This window comes from Neolamprologus brichardi, chromosome 3, assembly GCF_056152115.1.
Source record: "Neolamprologus brichardi isolate AB-2024 chromosome 3, ASM5615211v1, whole genome shotgun sequence".
NCBI lineage: Eukaryota > Metazoa > Chordata > Actinopteri > Cichliformes > Cichlidae > Neolamprologus > Neolamprologus brichardi.
In genome coordinates this window covers 6,775,258-6,793,528 of record NC_142106.1, presented here as the reverse complement: position 1 = coordinate 6,793,528, position 18,271 = coordinate 6,775,258, and the positions used below count along the sequence as shown (strand labels likewise).

Sequence of the window (18,271 nt, the reverse complement as noted above, 5' to 3'; positions counted from 1 at the left end):
CGTGTTCCGCTGCTGAAGCCAGTGCATGTCCAGGCCCGTCTGAAGTTTGCCAGAGAGCACATGGATGATACAGCAGAGGATTGGGAGAATGTCATGTGGTCAGATGAAACCAAAGTAGAACTTTTTGGTATAAACTCAACTCGTCGTGTTTGGAGGAAGAAGAATACTGAGTTGCATCCCAAAAACACCATACCTACTGTGAAGCATGGGGGTGGAAACATCATGCTATGGGGCTGTTTTTCTGTCAAGGGGACAGGACGACTGATCCGTGTTAAGGACAGAATGAATGGGGCCAAGTATCGTGAGATTTTGAGCCAAAACCTCCTTCCATCAGTGAGAACTTTGAAGATGAAACGAGGCTGGGTCTTCCAACATGACAATGATCCAAAACACACCGCCCGGGCAACAAAGGAGTGGCTCCGTAAGAAGCATTTGAAAGTCCTGGAGTGGCCTAGCCAGTCTCCAGACCTCAACCCCATAGAAAATCTGTGGCGGGAGTTGAAAGTCTGTGTTGCTCGGCGACAGCCCCAAAACATCACTGCTCTTGAGAAGATCTGCATGGAGGAATGGGCCAAAATACCAGCTACTGTGTGTGCAAACCTGGTAAAGACCTATAGTGAACGTTTGACCTCTGTTATTGCCAACAAAGGTTATGTTACAAAGTATTGAGTTGTATTTTTGTTATTGACCAAATACTTATTTTCCACCCTGATTTACGAATAAATTCTTTACAAATCCTACCATGTGAATTCATGGATTTTTTTACAGCACAGAAATAGCACTAACAGTCTTGTCAGCAACGGGAAATTTCAGATGCTGCAGAACTGTTTACTGTGTGGCACAATTTTATATGAGTGCTTGATGTTTGTTGTAGATTGGCTGCTTTGACAACTCAGTTTCACTCTGGGATTAATAAAGTCTCTTTGATTCTGAAAAGGCAGAAATGGCAATCAAGTTGTTTGAAGCAGTTGAGAAAGCAGTTCAGGAGATGGCTAAAGATGGGCCATCAGTTCCATCCACTGAGGACACATCAGGCAGTGAACCTTTCCCAAGGAGAACTGACATACAGGGACGTCAGCTGCCAGTGCACAGCAAAACAAATTCTGACCTGTGAGTGCTTTAATGCAAAGCATTTCACATTCGATCAACAGACAGCACCCACAGCCACAGAAATTGTGGCAAAAAGGTCACACAAGTTTGTTTTCACAGAAAACTCCACACACGTGCACACTAACATGCAAACACACTCAGGACGTGTTCAGTACGGTTACCCAATATTCATTCCTTGTTACTTTCTGCAAATATGTTTGGTTGATCTTTCATCCAGTTGATTAATAAATTACATGATAATAAATTTGATAAGCTTGAGGTTTGTGTCTACTTGAATTGATAAATGTGCCTTTGGATCGATATGATTTCTGCTTATATGTCAAGGTTAGTGCTGTGGCAAGCAAGATGAGGACCCAAATGCAGGACTCACAAGACACAGAGGGATAGGGGGGCAGCTGTATTAGTGTAGCAAGCCATTCAAATATAAAAGCATCAATAACCAAAACTCAGGAAACTAGGAACTAGAAACATGGAACTAAAGCTAGGAAACTGGAAAACTAAGACAAAACTTGGAATTACGTGGCGCTCTGCAGAAACACACAGCAACAAAGGATAATGACGTGACAATGGACAGAGGAAAACACAGGGCTTTAACACACCAGAGAGTGATGAGGCAATGGGACACAGGCGGGAAACACAGCTGGGACCAATCTGACAAAATGACACAGGGTGGAAGCAAAACTGAAAACTCTGAACCCAGGACACAAGACTGTCTCAGATTTGGTGGACCCTCATATTTACAGGCCATGGATCTTCCAAATCTCAGCCAATGGTTCTCCTAATCTGCCCCCTATGGGTCCATAGTCCAAGGGGCCCGGCCGGGCACAGCCCAAAAAAGGGACATGGGCCCATACTCCTGCAGGCCCACCACCTACAGGAGGCGCCGTAGTGTCAGGTGCAATGTGTGCCAGGCGGTGGCCAGAGTGGAGGCCCTGGCAGACTGATCCCCGGCTACCAAGACGAGCAATTGGGACAAAATTAAAATAAATAAATACAAAAGCAAAACTCAAAAATGGCACAAAACCCAGTATGACCAGTACAAAGTCCAAAGGCATACAAACAACACGTCACATGGAAGTAAAGTAAAATCACTGGTCTGCTTTGTGTGAGACTGACCTTTAAATAGAAACGTGGAGAGTTCCTTTAATATTACAATGATGTGTTATTGATTGACAGATTGTTTTACTTCAAACATGTAAATAAAATGAAAAAGAAACAATTAAAAAAAACTGACATAAATGCAGTGTTTCATTCAGTTACCACGGTGACATAACAGGTAAAAAGAGTGACAGTTTTCTGTATCTGAGAACTCTGACTTTAAGGACACCTGCAAACCCATTAATCTGACTTTGTACTTATACCATTCTGGTCATGTGATCATGTGGTTGTAGGAACGCTCCTCTTCCTCAGAGGATCCACCTGTGCTTCCTCTCCTCTCTCCTCCACCTGTTACAGTGAGGGAACGTCCTCCATGATGGAGGAGCTGCTGGAAAGTGCTGAGAGTTTCCTCCAGAGTGAGACCTCTGTCACAGTTCAGAGGATCTACGGCAGCAGAGACCTTCATGGACACTAAAAGTCTCAAACACACAATAACAACATCACACTGACTCCACTCTGACATCACTGATCAATAATCAAAGAACACACAGATCAAACTGATTGATCAGCCATCAGAGGAGTCGGATCAATGGAGCTGCTTCTGTTCCTGATGTCCCCTGTTTGATCCTGGACCTGAACTCTCCCTGCAGAGGAGACACAAGACAGTCAGACACACAAACACAAATATCATCTCTGACAACTGAGGAAGTTTGGGATCTGTCCAGTGATCCTCGGGCCTTTCTATATAGGCGCTGTGGAGAGCATCCTCACACAGAACATCGCATCCTGGTATGGGAACAGCTATGTTAAGGACCAAAAAGCTCTTCAGAGAGTGATCTGTACAGCAGAACGCTGCTGCAAGGCTGCTCTCCCCTCCCAACAGGACATCTACACCAGTAGGTGCTGGACAATAGCCCAGCTATTGAAGGACCTGTCACATCCCAGCAAAAAACTCTTTCCAATTACTGCAATCAGGCAGAAGGTTCTGCACCGTGTGCGCAAAAACACAGAAACTCAAGAGCAGCTTCTATCCTTAGGCCATCTGTGTGTTAAATCAGGACATGCCCCCCACCATACGTGACTGAGAAAGGACTTATTGTTACCCCATTCTGATATCATGTCTGATCTAGTATTTTTTCTCTCTTATTTTCTTTTCTAAATGTACCTGTATATTGTTTACATGTTTGAAATAAATTAACAATCAATCCTTCTGGCTTCACTACGGCACAAGACACGTTAACACGCCACTCATGCAAAGTACATTCTGAGATTCAAACTGTAAATTTACAGATTGTTTTATTTTATTTATATAATGTATATAATTCACTCACTTACTGCACATAATGTCCTCTTTGTACATATTCAGTCACTGTATATAATGTTCTCTTTCTTGTTTTGTTGCACAGTCGAGCAGCTTCTCAGGACACATTTCACTGTGTGTTGTACTTGTATAACTATGCACATGACAACTAAAGAATCTTGCATCTTGAATCTTTAAATATGAACATGAAGACAGAGACAGGCAGATACCTTTGACTTTCAGCGGGATTATTTTGTATTGGATGATTCAATTCAATTCAATTCAATTCAATTTTATTTATATAGCGCCAAATCACAACAAATGTCGCCTCAAGGCGCTTCATAGATACAGAGAAAAGCCCAACAATCATATGACCCCCTATGAGCAAGCACTTTGGCGACAGTGGGAAGGAAAAACTCCCTTTTAACAGGAAGAAACCTCCGGCAGAACCAGGCTCAGGGAGGGGCGGCCATCTGCTGCGACCGGTTGGGGTGAGAGAAGGAAGACAGGATAAAAGACATGCTGTGGAAGAGAGACAGAGATTAATAACAGATATGATTCAATACAGAGAGGTCTATTAACACATAGTGAGTGAGAAAGGTGACTGGAAAGGAAAAACTCAATGCATCATGGGAATCCCCCGGCAGCCTACATCTATTGCAGCATAACTAAGGGAGGATTCAGGGTCACCTGGTCCAGCCCTAACTATATGCTTTAGCAAAAAGGAAAGTTTTAAGCCTAATCTTAAAAGTAGAGATAGTGTCTGTCTCCCGAATCCAAACTGGAAGCTGGTTCCACAGAAGAGGGGCCTGAAAACTGAAGGCTCTCCCTCCCATTCTACTTTTAAATACTCTAGGAACAACAAGTAGGCCTGCAGAGTGGGAGCGAAGTGCTCTAATAGGGTGATATGGTACTACAAGGTCATTAAGATAAGATGGGGCCTGATTATTTAAGACCTTGTATGTGAGGAGCAGGATTTTGAATTCAATTCTGGATTTAACAGGAAGCCAATGAAGGGAAGCCAAAACAGGAGAAATATGCTCTCTCTTTCTAGTCCCTGTCAGTACTCTTGCTGCAGCATTTTGGATTAACTGAAGGCTTTTCAGTGAGTTTTTTGGACATCCTGATAGTAATGAATTGCAGTAGTCCAGCCTGGAAGTAATAAATGCATGAACTAGTTTTTCAGCATCACTGTGAGACAGGATATTTCTAATTTTAGAGATGTTGCGCAAATGGAAGAACGCAGTCTTACATATTTGTTTAATATGTGCGTTGAAGGACATATCCTGGTCAAAAATGACTCCAAGGTTCCTCACAGTGTTACTGGAGGCCAAGGTAATGCCATCCAGAGTAAGAATCTGGTTAGATACCATATTTCTAAGCTTTTCAGCGCCGAGTACAATAACCTCAGTTTTATCTGAGTTAAGAAGCAGAAAGTTAGTGGCCATCCAAGTCTTTATGTCTTTAAGACATTCCTGCAGTTTAACTAATTGGTGTGTGTTATCTGGCTTTATGGACAGATAGAGCTGGGTGTCATCTGCATAGCAGTGAAAATGTATGCTATGTCTTCTAATGATGCTGCCTAGGGGAAGCATGTATAATGTAAACAGAATTGGTCCTAGCACTGAACCCTGTGGAACTCCATAATTAACCTCAGTGTGTGAAGAGGACTCTCCATTTACATGCACAAATTGGAGTCTATTAGATAGATATGATACAAACCACTGCAGTGCAATACCTGTAATACCTACAGCATGTTCTAATCGCTCTAACAGGATATTATGGTCAACAGTATCGAATGCTGCACTAAGGTCAAGAAGGACAAGCACAGAGATGAGTCCACTGTCAGAGGCCATAAGAAGATCATTTGTAACCTTCACTAAAGCTGTTTCTGTGCTGTGATGAACTCTGAAACCTGACTGAAACTCTTCAAATAAACCATTCCACTGCAGATGATCTGTTAGCTGTTTGACAACTACTCTTTCAAGGATTTTTGATATGAAAGGAAGGTTGGAGATTGGCCTATAATTAGCTAAGACTGCTGGGTCTAGAGATGGCTTTTTGAGTAAAGGTTTAACTGCAGCCACCTTGAAGGCCTGTGGTACATAGCCGATTATTAGAGATAGGTTGATCATATATAAGATTGAAGAATTAATCAATGGCAGGACTTCTTTGAGCAGTTTTGTAGGAATGGGGTCTAAAAGACACGTTGATGGTTTGGAGGAAGTAATTATTGAAGTTAACTCAGAAAGATCGATTGGAGAAAAAGAGTCTAACTTAACATCAATGGAACTAAGAGTAGCTGTAGATAAAATTACATCTGTGGGATGATTATTGGTAATTTTTTCTCTAATGATAAAAATTTTATTTGTGAAGAAGTTCATGAAGTCATCACTAGTTAACGTTAAAGGGATGGTTGGCTCAAAAGAGCTCTGACTTTTTGTCAGCCTGGCTACAGTGCTGAAGAGAAACCTGGGGTTGTTCTTATTTTCTTCAATCAGTGATGAGTAGTAAGCTGTTCTGGCTTTGCGGAGGGCTTTCTTATAAAGCAACAAACTATTTCTCCAGGCTAAATGATGATCCTCTAAATTTGTGACACGCCATTTCCTCTCCAGATTACGAGTCATCTGCTTTAGGGTACATGTTTGAGAATTATACCACGGGGTCAGGTACTTCTGATTAGAGACCTTAGTTTTCACCGGAGCTACAGTATCCAGAGTCGTACGTAGTGAGGAGGTGAAATTATTAACAAGATAATCGACCTCTGTTGGGGTAGCGTTCAGATAGCTGCTCTGCTCTGTGTTGGTACAGGGCATTGACGATGATAACAGTGGGTGGATTATATTCTTAAACTTAGTTACAGCGCTTTCAGAAAGACATCTACTCTGATAAAGTCCACTCTCCACTGCTGCGTAATCAATTATTGTAAATGTAAATGTTATCAAGAAATGATCAGACAGGAGAGGGTTTTCAGGAAACACTGTTAAATGTTCAGTTTCTATGCCATATGTTAAAACAAGATCTAAAATGTGATTAAAGTGGTGGGTGGGTTCTTTTACATTTTGAGAGAAACCAATTGAGTCTAACAACAGATTAAATGCCATGTTGAGGCTGTCATTGTTAGCATCAACATGGATGTTAAAATCACCCACAATAATTATTTTATCTGAGCTCAGAACTAAATTAGATATAAAGTCTGAGAAATCAGACAGAAACTCTGTGTAAGGCCCAGGTGGACGATAGATGATAACAAGTAAGACTGGTTTCTGAGTTTCACAGCTGGGGTGGACAATGTTAAGCATCAGGCTTTCAAATGAATTAAAAGTCTGTCTTGGTCTTTCATTAATTAATAGACTGGTGTGAAAAATTGCTGCCACACCGCCCCCTCGACCTGTGCTTCGAGATTTCTGGTAGTTAGAATGACTCGGGGGTGTTGATTCATTTAAACTAACATAATCATCCTGCTGCAACCAGGTTTCTGTAAGGCAGAGTAAATCAATTTGTTGATCAATTATTAAGTCATGTACTAACAGAGACTTGGAGGAGAGAGACCTAATATTTAATAATCCACATTTCCCTGTTTTACTCTTTGGTTCAGATGTGGATACTGTATTGTTCTTTCTTTGTAAATGTTTAAGTTGTTTGTTGCTGGTTTTTAGTTTGTTTTTTGTCTTTTTGGAAGCAGACACAGTCTCTATGGAGATGGGTTTTTGGGGGGGTAGCAGGAGGAGAGAAGCTGCAGAGAGGCGTGTAAGACTGCAACTCTGCTTCCTGGTCCCAACTCTGGATAGTCATGTTTTGAGGGGTTTAATAAATTTGTCGATATTTCTAGAAATGAGAGCATTGTTTTGGCAAAGTTTCACACCGATTCAATATTGATTTTAGTGACCTCCGATTGGCGTAACCGGGTGTCATTACTGCCGACGTGAATTATGATTTTACTGAATTTACGTTTACCCTTAGACAGCAGTTTTAAATTTCCTTCAATGTCGCCTGCTCTGGCCCCTGGAAGACAATTGACTATGGTTGCCGGTGTCTCTAGCTTCACATGTCTGAGAACAGAATCACCAATTACCAGAGTTTGACCCCCAGCGGGTGTGTCACCGAGTGGGGAAAAACGGTTAGACACATGAACGGGTTGGTGGTGTACCTGGGGCTTCTGTTTAGGACTATGCTTCCTCCTCACCGTTACCCAGCCGCCTTCTTTCCGCAGCTGCTTGGGATTTGCCGGGGAACAGCTAGCGGGGCCTACGCTATCTTCGGCTGCACCAGCTACAGGGGCCTGGCTAGCTAAGGGTGAGAGAAGGGTGCAAAGCCGAGTCTCCAGATCAGTAATCCTGGCCTCCAGAGCTGCAAATATGCTACATTTGTTACAGATATCATTACTGCTAAAGGAGGCCGAGGAGTAACTAAACATCTGACACAATGAGCAAGAAAGTGCAGAAGGGACAGGTGAAGTAGCCATGGTGCTAACGGGTCGGCTACGAGCTAAGCCAGCGAAACAGTACAGAGACAGTGAGTGAATACTTTGGCTATAAATTAGGTAGTGAGTACACAGAAAGTGTGCTTCGGATGAAGCACGTGAAGATTATACTGTGAAAAAAAAGAATGTATTTAAAAGTTGTTTAATTAAACTGCTAAGCAAATAAGCTACTCAGAAACACCACTGTGTTTGAGCAGGAACAGGAAGCGATACTATACCACAGAGCGAGCGAAAACCAAGTGACAGCGCCACCGACAGGACAGGAGGAGGAACGTTTACAGATTCAAGCAATCAATCAATCAATGATACTGCTGCTGTTGACTATACAATTATACACTCCACTGTCTCTCTCTGTGGGGTGATTCAGGGTCAGACGGAGGTCTCTAGTTCCCAGCAGGTCTTCATTCATCTTTGTTCGGTGTCTGTAAATCTGGTCCTGTTCTTCAAGCTGGTAAGAGCCGTTCTCATATACATGGATATTCGTTTTGAAGGGCAGCTCCAAAGACTCCACCCCCTCATCCACCTCCACCTGACAGACTGAGAGGACAACAAACAAAAGATGAGCTGTACAGACAGCAGCAGCAAGTTTTCAGAGTTGTAGAGAAAGCTGAAGGACAGAAGCAGATCAGAGCAGAAGGTAACAGGACAGAAAGTTAAAGCAGCTTTTTGAGCTGTTGGAGATGCTGAACAAATGTGTGAAGGGGATTTGTTACTTTGTCTGGAGGCTAAAAGGGCCCTGTGCATCTGCATTGCCTGCATAGAGCATGAAAAGGTTTTACTCTAATCCTCCTGCAGAGTAGTTTCTAGAATAAATAAGATGAAGTAATTCAGGAGGACAGCTCCAGTCCACCATTTCCCGTGTTTCCAATCTCTTCCCCTGGCCTTATTAAGCTGATTCCTAAACATTGCACCAGCAGCTCAACTGCTAGTCCACATTCAAAAAACTGAGTTTTATCTGGTCCCCTCCCCAGCAAGACAAGGGTTGATATGTTTAGCTTGCCAGCTGTCTGAGTGGTGTCCAAAAACAATGTGGGCTTTCTAGATAGGATTAAATCTGGTGTTGTTAGGAGAGACAGCATCCATCCCACTTTGGATGAAGCAGCTCTTATTTGTAAAAACCTGGTCAAATATATGAAAACGTCCAAAAATGTGCCCTAAAGGCTGATTCTGTTCATCTGGATGCAGCATTTTCAGTCGGAGAAACGTTTCATCACTCATCCATTCTCTCTTGGCTCTTGACAGAGGTGGTCGCACTTTCTCCCTCTCCTTCTCCCTTATCGTTCCTGCTTGGCTTCTCATGTCTTGTATAGTCTCGCTTATTCTCTAACCCTAAGAGAGTCTCCCAGACTTGTTCTCTAAAAACATAAAGAAGAATTATGGATTTGATCAACTGGTCTCTTAACACAGGGTTTGTACGCCTTTTTCAGGGTCAAATTCAAGCACTTTTTAAGCACTTTCAAGGTCCTTTTTCAAGCTTTTCCAGCACATGCCGCCCATTACTGTTGGCCACATGTCGGGAAAGTTATGTGACATTAGCGATGTTTGTACTAACTTGGTTTTAAAGTCTTTACTTCAAAATATACGTCGTTCAATAGTTGACTTTAATCTTACAAAGAATGTGATGATTTTATGGATAATTAAAGTCAGTCATATATCCACAAACACAACAAGCTGAAAGTCAGTGATGCTGCTCGGTTTGCAGTCCTGAATAACACGGCACAAGCAGGATTCACTGCACTGTTAATGTTATATTGCTGCCTCTGTTCGGTGGTGTCGAGCCAAACGGACTTTAATGTGTGTTTGAACGAGCTGATTGTTCACTCGTTAAGCTGAAAGAAAGATGTTTTAATCACAGGAGTCACACATGTGTCCACTGTACCATCTGGGAACTCTTCTTGTTTCGTAATAACACAATCCTCCTTCTTTTGTGCTGTTTTGTAGCAGTGTATACACCTGAGACTGTCAACTGTCAGTCTGTCCTACACTCTCTCTCTGTTTCTTTCTCTCTGATTGTGGAATAAAAGTATGAACATGTATTTATAAGTTACACTTGTGTTTGAATCCTGCAGCTTCTCACACATTTGATTTCAATGTGTGACAGTCCAGAGTGTGACAATCCACTCTGGACAAAGTCTCCAGAGTGAGGACAGACTGAGGGACCCACTGCTGCACATCATCTGTGAGGCTTTGCACCCCTGATGATCCACAATGACAAACTCAGCAGTGTGTGAGGAAGAGGAGGAGGAAGGTTAGTATCATGGTTGCTAGGCAACCTGGGAAGCGCGACGGAGACTAGACCGTCCCATACAGACAAACTTGCCGTTTATTTTGCAAATCGAGCTCAACACTGCCCCTAGCGTCCTGGAGCACTTCCGTTGTGTTTTGGAATTTGCATGTGTTTTGGGGTTTGCATGTGCTTTGGAGTTTGCAAGTGTTTTGGATTTTGCAAGTGTTTTGGAGTTTGCAAGTGCTTTGTAGTTTGAAAGTGTTTTGGAATTTGCAAGTGCTTTGGATTTTGCAAGTGTTTTGGAGTTTGCAAGTGTTTTGGAATTTGCAAGTGCTTTGGAGTTTGCAAGTGTTTTGGAGTTTGCAAGTGTTTTGGAATTTGCAAGTGCTTTGGAGTTTGCAAGTGTTTTGGAATTTGCAAGTGCTTTGGAGTTTGCAAGTGCTTTGGAGTTTGCAAGTGTTTTGGAGTTCGCAAGTGTCTTGGAGTTCTCAAGTGTTTTGGAATTTACAAGTGTTTTGGAGTTTGCAAGTGTTTTGGAATTTGCAAGTACTTTGGAGTTTGCAAGTGTTTTGGAGTTTGCAAGTGTTTTGGAGTTTGCATGTGTTTTGGAGTTTGCAAGTGCTTTGGAGTTTGCAAGTGTTTTGGAGTTTGCAAGTGTTTTGGAGTTTGCATGTGTTTTGGAGTTTGTAAGTGCTTTTTCTCTAGGGGCCACCGTACGAAAGACCAAATTAATTTCATAAGTCGGGGTTCCACTGTATTTACATTCCTCTCCTCTGACTCTATCCTTCCAGTAGTGTTAATAAAGTATTTAAATATCCTTTGTGTGGCCATTATCAGTTGATAGTGTGCTGAGCCTCGTGGAGTGGTGCACAGATACTTTTACATGTTCATTCACTGCAAAAAATAATACAAAATCACTCATTTGACATTTTCTTTGCTTTTTTGCATGCTAAATCGAGCACTCAGATGAAACAAACCTTGCACCCTCCTAATGAACTAATGGTTGAGAAAAACATATCAGGGTTTTCAAACTGTGTTAAAGAGCCAGCAACATGCAGCTAGCTTTTCTAGGATTATTGTCTCAGACAAGGTGCCAGCTCAGAGTTCAGCTTCACACCTTGTTAAATCAGATCAGTGGAAACAAGTCCAGACGTGCACAGATCACTTCTGAGGAAAGAAGAAGACGTTCAGTTTCCTCATAGTTTCACACCTGAGTGCTACGGTTGGAGGCGGCTGCTGCGGCACACAAAGCTCCACCTTCACCCCGACATGGAAACATGCACTGAGAGAAGGCCTGAAGCTCAGCCAATCACAGAAGAGAATCGGGAATGAACTTGATCAGCTGAGAACAGAGACAGTGATTTGAGGTTCAGCTGTCAGAGTGAGGCTACCTCACAGTGGACCTGAGCCCCTTTCCTTGTGCATCTCCCATCAGTTCAGTTCTTTGGGTCCTCACAAAAGCAAAGACCTCTAGGGCAAAGGTGAGGTATTCTTCCTATTCTTCCTCCCCGCAAGGTGACATACAAAGAAACAGCAGACAATCCTTCGCCTGTACGTGTGTGTCATGGTCCTCCAGGCCTGCTGTGTGTCGCTGCCATTTCTCTCTCAGTATGATATGTAGTGTTTTTCTGTTTGTTTCTTTAACCAGGCCTGCTGGATCAAGGATCCAGGACCTTCGCCCTCCTCTTCTAACCTTGCTAGTGAACCAGCTCCCATCTGTAAGTCTGCTTTCCTGTTGTTGCCTCAAAGATTACTCATTTGTCATCTCCTCTGTGCAGCAGCCCTGGTGTTGTTTCCCCGCAGAGAGAGAGAGAGAGCGCCAGCTGTGGAGTAGTGCTGGTAGAAGTGTATCGAGGCTTCGAAACGACCTGAAACCATCTCCACAGTGACACCTGCTGGACAATTTGGCTATCACCACATCTTGATGATAATATTGTGTGAAACAGGGACACAGTAACATTCGTGTTGCTCACAATAAATCAGTTTGTAAAGCCACACACAGAGAGGAATGACTGCAGCGTTTCCTGTAATAACCATGTGTTTGGGTCACTTTAGGTTTTCTGGGAGTTCATGTTATCAGGTTTGTTTAGCACACTGTCAAGCAAAGCTAGAGGCTGACATACCATTAGGTTTTGTTTTTAATGAATTAAAAATCACGCTGCTGTGGATGTTTTATCCTGTAACACTGGCATGATGTTTTACTGAGTCTGTGAACCTTCATTACTTCTGTTGTTTATGATAAATTTGCAGCAGAAGCATTGGTGGGAATTAAAAAGAAATAAACTAATTTGCCATGAAAACAGTTAAGAAGTAGATCACCTGTATTTAATGGATGTGTTTTTTGAAACTTTTCTTTTTACAGATTATTTTCTTTCTGGCGGTGCAGTGTGTGAGTGTCGGGTTACAGAGAGGATGACGTCACTGTTTTATTATAGAACTCCTGTTTTATTTCCTTCCTGAAAGCAGAGAGCAGGTTTTTACTGAGATACTGAAATTCTCAATAAAATTCGTTTACAGCACAGCGTTGCCTCCTCTCTCTCTCTCTGCTGATAGGAGTAAATGGAGCTCTCGCCCTGAGTGAGTACTTGGTGACATGGTGAATTCCTTCACACAGCACATTTGTCCAGGCTGACAGGTAAACATAGAATTAATCTCAGGTAACATGACTCATAGTAGAGATTCAGTAAGAAAGATTGCAGGCTCTAATATTATTACCACACAATTCAAGGACACAACAGCTCAGATTTCTAGAACTATTTAAACAAATATCTTCTGAATATTCAATTCAGGATCACAGTGGGAGGGTGGGGGGTGTCGTGGAATTTTGTAAATAAAGTCTGCAACACAGAAAGAGCTGTGATCAAGCTATTTATTACTGCGCCAACACACATCAAACATCACAGTTCAGTCATGTCAGCTCTGCCACAGAAGTGGTGCTCCTACTCCTTTATGCATTCCAAGGAAGAGGGAGGAAGTTACAAACTGATCCTACCACACTTCACGTGTCTCGCTATGAAACCTAACGGATCAATGGTTACGCTGTTTTGTGCCCTTGGCCTTATCAGCACCTGTAAAGGGATTTGTTTTCTCAAACTGCTGAAGTAAGTTCATCTAGTTTTAGAAACTTTCACTGAACAGTCTATAACAGTGTCACAACTAAGCATATGCATAAGCACTTAAATACTTTAAATGAGAATAACAGAACATTTCTATTACAGAGGCTAGAGCCTGTCCCAGTAGTCATAGGTAGAGCACACCTGGACAGGTACCAGTCTGTCAGAGGACTAACACAGAGACAGACATCAGAGTAACAAATCTATTTAAAATTAATGTAAGTTTGCTGCAGCTGTATGTTTGAACATGTGTTTCTGTGCTCACAGTCCACCTCTGAGGAACCTGCAGTTCATTTTTAGTCTACTTTAAACAGACCTCACAAAAGGCTGATGTGTCTGGATCAGTACTCTGATTTAAGTACGATACCTTTGGCCAGGGATTCATCTGGTACATCGCTTCACTGCAGTCTTATGTATTTTCCCCACACCTGAATAAATAAAAATACTGATATATACAAATAACAGCTTCAGCTGATGCAGCCTGACTCAATCCTAAATGTTCAGCACACAGAGACACAGAGGTACCGTTTAAAGTTAACCTGAGTCACTGATCATTTACAGTATTACAGAGTCTGGCAGTCTTTGCATGATGTCCACGTCACTGTAAGTGTCTAGCTGACTCTCAGGTGTGACAGGTGTGCCAGCAGGAAAGAGTAATAATAACCTGCATCCTGAGGTTTGTCATGCAGGATTAAAGGAGCCAGGCTTTGTTCACACAGCTAGGATTGTATTTTACACTGACCCTGGGTCAGTATAAGTATCATACAGTTTAAACGAAGCACTGAAACTTGCACATATTTATTATAGATGCATTGAAGCTAATCGAGATATTTGCTGTCAATCTGTGGCTGCGATTAAACACTTTACTGGAAACTTTATTAACTAGTAACTTCATCAGTCATGACAGAAGCTAATATTTCTGTGCTAACATCGTTTAAACCAGTGGTTCCCAAACTTTTTTTGCTGGGCCCCCTTGTTTTACAAGAAAAATTGCTAGCAGTGTCCAAGCGTTTCCAAGTTAATAGGTTGTGTGTTTAAGTTAATATGTTACGTGTTTAAATTGATGTGTTATATTTGTTGACTGTGACGCCAGCCAAGCAAGGTTTAGATTAGGGTATTTGGCTAAGGGATTTTATTCCCAGATTGATCAGCAGAATTGCATTCGGGCATCAGATAAAAACTGTTGGTACTTGGAGTCCACAGTGATGCTTTTAAAAGTACTTAAATTAGTCTAGGACCGGCGTTGGACTCTGTAGAGCGCGGTTTGTTCAGCGTGTAGAAGCGACTGGTAACCGTGGATGCACGGTTATCCCTGGCGGCGTCCAGTAGCTCGGGTGGTGCCCGCGGGATTTCAGTCACCCGTTAAAAACCGAGTGGTCAGGGACCACATTTTTACTGCGCTGTTTGGGTGAAGAGTTGGACTCGGCCGTGACCATTCAACGTGACTGACAGGTGAGCTTTAAGTAAAGCTGAAGGCGCAAGTGGCATACTTAGACGCTGGATGTGGAGCTTCCTGTCGAGCCGCGGGAAGCGGTTATAAATTAATTAGGGCTTAGAAATTTGACCGCTGTCTGCGAGGGCGTTCCCGGAGTGGATTGATTGACCAGCAAGGTTGGACCTGGGCTTAGAGGCTTTTAAATTAGTCAAAAAGTTAGGTGTACCGGTACAGAGGTTCTAGAGAAGTGACAGGGAACTGTTGAATAACTTGTGTTGGCATCTGGTGTTTTTGTCATGTTTATACACGTCTGAGTATATAATTAAGTGTAAATTGGTTGTTTGAATTGCTTATATTGATTATAACTGGGTGTGCTGTGAAAGTGTTTTGATACAGAAGCTGAGTGTATGAGGATTAAACAAAATAGTGTGTGTTTGTGGTGTGTAGAAATAGCGGCAGGAGGCCGTGTCACGACTTGTTGCAAACTGTGAAGTCAACTGGGAGGTTGAATTTGGTTTTATATTTTTTGGGGGGAAGAGAAACCGCGGTATCGAGTCCGTGGCGCAGTTTGAAAAATTTGTGAGGTGCACAAGGGCGGACGATACCGGCTCTGTGTGCCGTCTAGGGCGCTGTCCAGAATAAGCAGAGTAAGAAGTGTCCTGCAGAAAGTTTGAATGGGACTGCGAGAAGCATGAGGTGTGTGTGAGCCAGCCTCGAGGGGCGGGTTCACAGGTGGAAAGAACGAGGAGTAAAATGTGTGTGTGTCTGTGAGAGAGAAGGAAAGGTGGGGGCGAGTGACCAGGCTGTGAGTGTGTGGGTGTGTTCATTGATGACAAAAGAGGGAGAAAAAGTAGATTAGTTGATTTTCTGTGAAATAATAATAATCAAGGAATCATAGTGATCAAATAAGAGAAAGTGAACTAAAATAAATAAAGAAAACTAAAACGGTGGATTAGTGTTAAGGTAATGATAAATAAATTGATAAAATTAACAGTGACATTTAAAGGTGATCAAGTACTCAAGGATGAAAGGAGGATTTGATGGCTGACTGTATGAGAGCTGTTGGGGTGAAAGGAAAATGAGGTTGTAGGAGTGAGTTAACAGGTTAATGTGGGGGTGTAAAACAATGGGGTAAAAAAAAGGAAAAAGGGAAAGACAATGATGAAAACAAAGAAAATAAAAAGTGTGGAAGTGTGAGTGAGAAATTGTCTCCAACTGGGGGAAGCAGATTTAACTCATCAGTTCCAGATGATTACTGGAACTGATGCATGTTATCTATCTGCTTTGACACATGACGATTGTTACGAACCCCTGAGGGGTCGAGGCAGTGAGGGGGAAGTAACAAAAAGTGTCCGGGTCAGAAAAAGGAGACAAAAAGGCATAAGGGTAAATTAAAGAGTTTCATAAAAGTAGCTCAACTAAAAGAGACAGACAAGCCGCTATCACCATTTAAGAGAACAAAAACTCAAATGTTAGTCAATAAAGCACAAAGTCAAAAAGAGTGCAGCTCACTAGCTGCAAACACAGACACTCAGCTCACTAGCTGTAACGACACTAATGGCACTCTGGCCCCGAGCTCACCTTTCCCTGGGCTTAAATCTCCTTGATTACTGATGAGAGTCAGCTGCACAAAAGGGAGAGGTGGCACCTCAGGCAGAAGAGGTGGTGGGACACGCCCACACAGGCACCTTCAGGAGGAGGCCCTGCTAGGGCCGTAACAACGATGTTATAAATACAACTGCTCGTGTATTGTTCTGGGGAGATCGAGGCTGATGTTTTGCGGTGCTCATCTTCCCCACACGCGTGTGTTTAATAAAATCATTGTTTTGACGCACTTCACTTGGACCTGCAGTCGTTTGTCTCTCACCTCAAACACGAATCAGGACAAGACTGATTCTACAAACACTCAGAAACAGAGTAAACCAAACTGCACCACAGTGATCAGACGAAACCTTCCTGACATGAACACAGCTCCTCAGTGAAAACTATGAACCAGCAGAGAGACTACACCCAGCACCATACACCACCTCTCTGACACAGTACACCCTCGGGCAGGTGGTGTCCCCATAAACAGTCTGAGAAGCTCTGATTATTTACTATGTTCAAACAAACTGAGTGTCCACAAACGTCTGAGCTCACAGTGAGAGCTGCTGGCACAGTTTGGAGGTGTTCTGCCCCCTGCTGGACACACAGAGCTACAACATGAGGATCAGAGGAGGCTGGTGCTGCTTCATGTTTACACACAAGAAGGAGGTCAAAGTATTTAAAAACAGAGATTGTTTTTAAACCTGTAAAGGGGGAAATCCTGATGAACCAATCCACAGCCAGAAAAGAAGTCTAACTCTGTGCTGCTCCAATCAGGAATCAGCTCTGTTACTGTGTGAGTGTGTAAAGTCACAGAGTAACTGGTTTCAAATGTATCTATAAAGTTTATTTACATTTTATTCAGGCTACAAAAAACAGTCCAAGTTTATTTCTTTGGACTTTGTTCACTTAGTGCCACCTGGAGGACAGTCAGCTCCCTGCAGCAGCTCTGGAGGACTGTTAACTGATGAAGAGCTCGGACTGCACAGCCTGCTTCATCACCGACTTCTTTAAGTAAACATGACCACGATCAGTCGCAGCACCTCAGACAAACATTTGTTACACAGCAGCCGCCTTCACACCGACTGAGCTCCATCACAGCTTCAGAGCTCAGCTTACTAAAGTCCAAAGTTTATTTCCTCTCAGGTTTCTTACTTTCAGTAAAGTTTCACTGTTAGAGCCCTGACCAGCATCCTGCAGCATCTGGAGCAGCTGTGTGGTGCTGTCATGGCAATAAGGATCCAAATCTGTGGGGATGTTTCCAGCAGGGGTTATAACCTGCAGTCAGCAAGGTGTACCTAATAAAGTGGCAGTGTTTATGTCACAGTGCAGCACCATCAGAAAACGGTGGTTTACATCTCTGTTACAGGAAACCTGAAGAGTTAAAACACAAGAGAAGAAAATCTAAACGTTACACAAAGAACATAAAAGAACTAAACTTCATAAAAACTTCACAAATGATGCTTTAAATGAAAAATAAATCCCTGTAAATAATTCAACAGGTCACATATTAGAACCACCTTAACTAAACTCTGTAGCCGGTCACTGTGGTTTGTCCCAGCAGCTCTTAGGAAACAAACTGCTAACTTCAGTGTTAGCACACACTGTTAGTAAACTATGCAACACTGAATTCAGGTTTCAGTTGTGTTAAGTTGTGAAGTTGTGATTAAAGTCTTCTTACTGACACAGGTAGGATGGTCAGGCGTCCTCTGTTCCTTCACCGTTCATGAACTGTCACTAAAATGCTGCCAAACATCAACTACACTCAATAACTAAACGTGTGCAGGTTAAAGTGATGGACGCCCAGATCTGCACTCCAAATACAAACAGACTAAAGGTGTTTCCTTCAGAAACAAAGACGATATTTACAAAGATCTCACAGGTCAATTGTGAGCGATCACAGCAGCATCTCATCCTGACT

The 18,271-nt window shown here is 42.6% G+C and overlaps 1 protein-coding gene across 1 annotated transcript in view; it reads left to right on the top strand.

The window, feature by feature from the left end:
• LOC148103302 (polymeric immunoglobulin receptor-like) overlaps window positions 1-18,271 on the top strand; it is a 796,664-nt gene that overhangs the window by 743,757 nt on the left and 34,636 nt on the right. The window lies entirely within an intron of this gene.